The sequence below is a fragment of the Chenopodium album genome, chromosome 10 (genome assembly GCF_948465745.1).
Source record: "Chenopodium album chromosome 10, dcCheAlbu1.1, whole genome shotgun sequence".
Taxonomy (NCBI): Eukaryota; Viridiplantae; Streptophyta; class Magnoliopsida; order Caryophyllales; family Amaranthaceae; genus Chenopodium; species Chenopodium album.
In genome coordinates, this window is record NC_137843.1 from 19,972,110 (window position 1) to 19,979,359 (window position 7,250).

Sequence of the window (7,250 nt, forward strand, 5' to 3'; positions counted from 1 at the left end):
ATGGTATCACTCGGCGCTATGGTAAGGGGTAGAATGGGTACTCCCCTCACCGACCTCGGAGAAAACTCGGCTAACAACATCATCCACATCCATTGGCCCCTTACCTCTCAACCTACTCTCTCTCTTTCTGTGCCTTATCCATAGCAAAATAATGGGACCAATCATCTAGAGTTGACTCACCCGAAAGCCCCCATCTACCGAAGGTCTCGGGATTAGGGAAAGGGTTAGGGTTAGCCGAGTCATAGGCAAAGTCGCATCCCCCAGGCCTCTTGTAGTCATAAGTAGTCGAGGTGGTCCCTCGAATAGCATTGGGGGGCACATGAGGCCCCTCCCAATAAGGATAGCACAAAGATGGCCCTTTGTCCGGATCATAAAGGACCCATTGAGGTATGGGTCCTTGTTGGACCGGGAGGTAGGGATAGTTCAAATATTGCTCATTCTCTCCTCTCCTAACATGTAAGCCATAAATTTTCCTAGCATGATAATCATAACTAAGCACAAAATCATTTCCCAAAGGAGAAGCATTCAACATATTAGCTATGGAATCAATTTTAGCTTGCAAACTAGGCAAATCAAATTGATAAGTAGAAGAAGAAGAAGAAGAGATCATAGGAGTAACTTCCCGAGATATCGGGGGAAAATCAAGAGAAAGAGTATGAACGGGAGCATGAGGATTGAGGCGAAGGTTGGGTGGAGGAGTCCTCTTGAGAGATAGGTCGATAGGCCACTTGTTAGGCTGCCAAGGGAGGGAGGTGTCCAAGCACCGAGCGGTAGCCTCCGGATGTGGGATCGGGCACCAATAGGTTGTTCTTGAAATTGATTAGAAATTGAATATAATAGATTTTTAGAGAGAGAAGCTAAAGAGTTGGGGAAACTTTTGTTCTTAGAATTTAGAGAGAGAAACTTGGTAATTGATGATTGCTACATCTGATCTTCATTCTCTTTGATGTTGATCAAAGTGTTGTAAGGATTTCTTCCTCTTTAATACAATTTTAGTGTTTGATCTTTGATATATTGTTGAATTTCTAGTTGATTGTTTGATTTGATTGTTGATATTTTTATTACAATGTTGATGATGAAATTGATGATTTGTTTAGTTTTGCTTTTCAATTCTACAATGTGTAGTGAGTAGATCCTTTGTTAGGGATGTGCTGAAGCATGTATCAATGATAGACTATTGCTAATTTGAGGATTTTAATTAATTTGATATTGTGATTAAATTGGTTGATGGAATTTGTGCATGTGTTTGATTTGTTGAGTAGTAGCTAACCTTGATTATCAAGCTAGATTGCATTGTAGTTTTCATTGATACGACACATTGATTTGGAAGCTACTCTTATTGATTGAACTTGTCTCGTGATTTTCCTTTGATAGTCATTCATAGATACCACTAGTTTGACACCTAGGAAATAGCTTTTCAAGTGATTTTGATTGGGGTGAGCAAAAATTCAGGGTACCCTGACCTGGAACCGGAACCTACTCGGAACCTGTAGATCAGGTTCCGGTTCCGGGTAATAAAATTGGGAACCTGTTGCAACAGGTTCCGGTTCCGGGTAATAAATTTTGGACCCGGAACCTTTAGGGTACCCTGTTCGTATATATTCCCTATAGGGTACATGAAACCGAAACCTATCATTTAAGCCCAAGTATAAAAGCCCTATATCAAAATTGTATAAAAGCTATTACCTACCTCTCTCCCTCCTCTTATTCATTTTTCATCTTACTCTTAAAGGTTTAATTAATGATATTAATATAAGTATTTGTAATTTTGTATTAAATATTCTAGAAAATCAAGTAATTATTAAGCTTACTTTGAAAGGCAGGTTACCCTGTTCCGGAACAGGAACCTGCAGGTTCCGGTTCCGATTCCGGTTCCCAATTTTTAGGAACCTGTTGAACAGGTTCCGGTTCCGATTTCTATTTTCAGGAACCTGTTGCAATAGGTTCCGGTTCCTATTTTTAGGAACCTGCTGCAACAGGTTCCGGTTTCGGGTACCCTTCTACGCTTACCCCTAGCAAATACTATTTTCCCTCGCATTATTCGATTGATCAACTTCCTATCAAATTAGCATATTTATCGTGAATGCATGTGGATCCTAATTCCCTAGTGTCTTGATATTGATTTCTATTCTTAGAATTTGTTGTGTTGATTTTCTTTTGTTTTACCAAACCGACTATTCAATCTTCGGAATAGCTTGACTTAAGACAATAGCAATTGCCTCCATTCCTTTGGGTTTGACTCGGACTTACCCCTATACTAGAAGTACGTAGGTTTGGTTATAAATTTTGTTTGATTGAAGGAGTTTTAGAATCTAACGACCTAGAATCTACCTTCCGTCAGCAAACCCCTAAACCCTTGGCTCTCAATCTAAGGTTTCTCGCACTACTAGAAAACAGCTTAATTCCAACGAAAAAATTCCGTTGGAAACACCCTGTTTCCCGTCGAAAACCGTGTTTCCGACAAAATTCCGTCGGAAAGTGTCGTCGGAAAAGTATTCGTAGGAAAATCGACCTTTTTCGACGGAATTTCCGTCGGAAACACTTTTCTGACGGAAATTCCGACGGATTTCATGCATCGGAAGAGGTTTTTCTGGTATGGAAAAGTCCGTCGGAAATTTTCGACGGAATCAGATTCCGTCGGAAATTTCTTTAACAAAAACAAAAAAAAAAAGCCCGCACCACCAGCCCCTACCACCAGCTACCACCCCACACCACCAACCCACCCAACCAGACCCCACTGCACACCACCACACTCACACCGACACCACCCCACTGCACACCACCACACTCACACCGACACCACCACACTTACACAATAACCCCAAAACACAAAACTTAGCAAAAAAAACCGAAAATTTACCCCAATAATCGAAAATCAACCCAAAAATACGAAAATAAAGACAATAAAATCGAAAAATACCACACAAATAAATCAAAACCACTAGATCTACATATTTAACAAGAATTTCATAAGAAAATTGAAAAAAAAAATGATAATTAAACAACAAAAATTAAAGGAAACATATAATTATACAATTATCTAAAAAATTGATAAATTAACATTACAATTACATAAAAAATTAACTAGATCTATAATCTAACCTAAATTAAAACTAGATCTACAATCGGTTCACGATTCTTGCGCGGTGGCTTTGCAATTCATGTTGTTGGGCATTGCCGTTGTTGTTGCACGGTGGTTGTGATGTTGTTGGTGGCGCTGATGGCGGCGATGTTGGTTGTTGTTGGTGGTGATGGCAGTGATATTGTTGTTGGTGGTGATAGAAGAAAGAGGACATGAAAATGAAGAGGAGAGAAGAAATAGAAGAAGAAATAAAAAAAGGAAAGGAGGAGAGAAAGGGCGGACTGAGAAGAAGCAGGAACAGGAGGAGAGAGAAAGAGAAGGAAGGAAAGAAGGAGGGATGAGGAGGACCAGGAGGAGAGAGAAAGAGAGGAAAGAGGAGAGGAAAAAAAAGGGGGCGAAAGAAAGGGGATTAGGGTTAGAGAAAAAATTTTTTTCTTTTTTTTTAAATTATAATTCCGACGGATTTTTTCGTCGAAAATTTCTGACGGAATATTTTTCCGTCAGAATTGACCTTTTTCGACGGAATATTCCGTCGGAACGTCCAATTATTCCGACGGATTTATTTTCCGTCGTAAATTTCCGACGGAAAATAAATCCGTCGGAAATATCGATTTTTCCGACAGATTTTCAGGTCCGTCGAAACCGATCCATCGCTATTTGACCTGATTCTTGTAGTGTTGGCTCTTCGTTGCTCAAATCATCAGCTTGCGCTCTTCGTAGTGGTGCTGGTTTCCGCGCCTTCGATTAACTCGCCGCCTGCCACCACCTTTGACGTTGAGATTGAGCCACAACCTGCACCTCCCTTACGAACTCCATCCCTGTGATTGCAAACTCTCAGCCCTGCAATTGCGAACTCTCACCCCTGCAATTGCGGCCTCCATATCGCAAATCGTTGCTTTACATCTAAAATTGAAACCCTAGAATTGGAGGTTTGAAAAAGGAGAGAGAAAAGGTACCCAACTAATCTGATTTTCAGAGAGAAGAATATGGAGAAAGGAGGAATGAGTATGTATGCCATACCGCCTGCACCAACTGTTGGGTGCGGACGTCTGCACACAATAGTTTATGAATCAACAATATGTGTTTTTATGTACGTAATTAAATAAGAAAAGTGGTCCCATACAAGTAATTAACCTATTTAGCAGGTGATATGTCTATTTTATATAGTGATTTACCCCCGTCCCTTGGTCATAATTAGTAGTGTTTTTGGCTCTTTAGAGCCACTTTTATTACTAATTTGTGTTTTCCAGTGTTTTCGTAGTTTTGGTTGAGTTTTGTAGGAAATTGCACACTTGGAGTATTTTCCCGGGATTATTTGGAGCAACTACGAGCATTGGAAGAGCATGACCATGCCCAAGGCCGGTTAGAGTCATCAAACCGGTGATTAAGGGCTCGACATTTGAGAAAACGAGGCATTGGACACCGAGTATTCAAGCCCCTTAGAGGAAATTTGGATTGGGTTGAGTATCAAGGCCCAATTGAAGTCCAAAGAAGTGCCCAAGTGGCCTTGCCCGATCAGGCATCCTCACCCTGAGGCGTGCCCGATCGGGCGGGGCAGAAGAAGGAATAAGCAGCTCTTCGCCCGAGCTCGAGCCTGACCGGGCGCGAGAGAAGCATTCATGATGAAAAAGGCGGGCCCGGCCGGGCGGTGCTTCGCTCGACCGGGCGCGTGTCTTGAAGTTAATTCCGACGATTTTTACTTAGATTTTAATTAGGATTTTTGATGTTTTATATAAATACGTTTTAGTTGCTTTTGATACAATTGCCTCTCTTTCATTAGTTTAATCTTCTCTTAAGCTTAAACTTCTCTCTTGTTTTCTCTCTCTACAACTTTGTTCCTTAATTCATAATTTCTGATTAACTTTGGTAACGATTTCTTCTCTATTATTTTCAGTAATTTAATTTCTTTAATTCATCATGTCTTGTTTATTTGCTTTGATTAGTTTAGATTTAATTATGTGTGAGTAGTTTTCTTTCTAGGGTTTGTGGGGATCCATAAATAATATGAAGGGGTAATTTATTATTGTTGATTATCAATGCTTGATTAATTTCCTATTGATTGATTTAATACTATGCAATTAGATTAGACCTGGTTTAATTGTATGAGTTTTGAAATATTGATTCGAGATTCGAGAGATGAGAATTGATGTTTAAGCTTAGTTTCAATGGACAAATTAATTTATAAATGGTTAAGTCAAGATTCGAGAGATGCGATTTAATACCGATAGATTAACTCTGTGATTGTAATACGTAGCGAAAACCCTTTACAATCTGGTTAATTGATGCATTGATGATTGACTATTATGTTTTACCTTGGAGTATTATTTATTGGTGAACCCATACCCTAGGTCTTTATTAATTGATTTCTCCATAGTTTATTTCTTTTTACAACAACAATTTGGTTACTTAATAATTTAGGTTATTTTAATTAATTAGGGATAAATTGACTTGTTTCCCTGTAGTTCGACCCTACTTCCCTATCTACTTTAATTAGAGGACTTAGGTAATTCTTTTGATTAGGAGATATGACTTTATCCTGTCAGCAGGTTACTAACTCGCTCAAACTAATCAGAGCAACTATGAGAAGATGACCCATAGTTCGGCTTTTTTTTTCTTTTTTTTTTAAATTTTCAATTTTTTTTATTGGTAAGAGAAGTGCCTTAACCAGCCGAAATATCTCTTAAGTCCTAATGGTCGGATTAGCGGGCTAGACACTTTGGGAGTAGGGGGGAAGGGTAAGAAAATCCCCACCCAAAGTGCCTCTAGTGGGGCTTGACCCCACAACCTCTTGGTTATGACTTGTGAGATACAAACTTTCCCATCGGATCAAACTTTGTTTAGTAGAAGATTGAAATTAATTGATACACTCAAACAATTATTTTTAATTTGATTAATGACTTTTTTTTTTTTTTTTTTTTTTTTGTAATGGAACATATTAGGAATGTCTTCTCGCAAGACCATGCCTTAATCTATTTTAAAGCGAAAAATAAGAAAATTTGCTATTCATAAATGGGGTTATATCTTGGTGTGTTAGAGTGGAATATCTAAGAGAGGCAACATAATTTGCCGCCCGATACTGTATTGAGAAAGGATGAAAAAGGGCAATGACTTCAGCAAAAAAAGTTGCGTAAGAGCCTAATTATAAGTACAACTATCAATATGGTTTCTTAAATGATCCCCAATAACAACACCGAGGCTAAATTATGAAGGGAAAAATCATCAAAATTGAGTTTACAATAGTCCACAGGAGGAGGTGTTCAGATATAATAGTAGGGGAGGACTAGGCGTTAGTAAAATTAGACTTATTACTTGAAATATGAATATCATCTAAGATTGAACGACCTGTCATTCCTAAAATTGTACTCTATATTTTTAATGGGAGTACATTAAATGTAGAATTTGTTATATACACCCGGGTGTGGCGTATACCCAACTAACTCAAGGTAAACTTTTGCTTTTTATTTGATGACTAGTTAAAGTCCCGTGCAATGCACGGATTTTATAAAATTATTTAACAAACTATAACATTAATTTAACAATTATATATAAACAAAGAATTACAATTATAAACTTAAAAAACAATAGCTATATAGAATTTTTTTTTTTTTTTTTTTTTTTTTTTAACAATGATGCATGTAAATTTCTAAGGCTATTGATGTGTTAGACTTTATAATTATAAAAAAAAATAAAAATAATTTAGGGTCTATATATTGATTATTTATAACCCATGCTATATACCCTATCTTGTCCTTATTTTGTTGACGTAGTTTGACATACACATTGGTTTATACAAGTTTAGTTAACTTTAACTTTAGTTTTCTATATGTAAAAATCAAATTCTTAAAAATGAGTGAGTCATAGGTTTTTATTATAATATTCAAGTAAGGTGAGGAAAATAATAAAACATCAAATACTATTATAAAAAAAAAATTAGCATGAGATTAATATAGAAGTAAGGCTTTCCCAAATTATAATATTAGCATGAGATTATTATACAAATATTAGCATGAGAATATTGTAGAAATTTTGGAGAATATTAAAAATTTCTTAATATAAAATATATACATATAAGAATATTTTATTAGGTGAATATTATAGGCTATAAATAATTTTCACGAAAAATTGATAAAATAAAAAAAGACAAAAAAAAAAAAAAGAAAAAATGGAA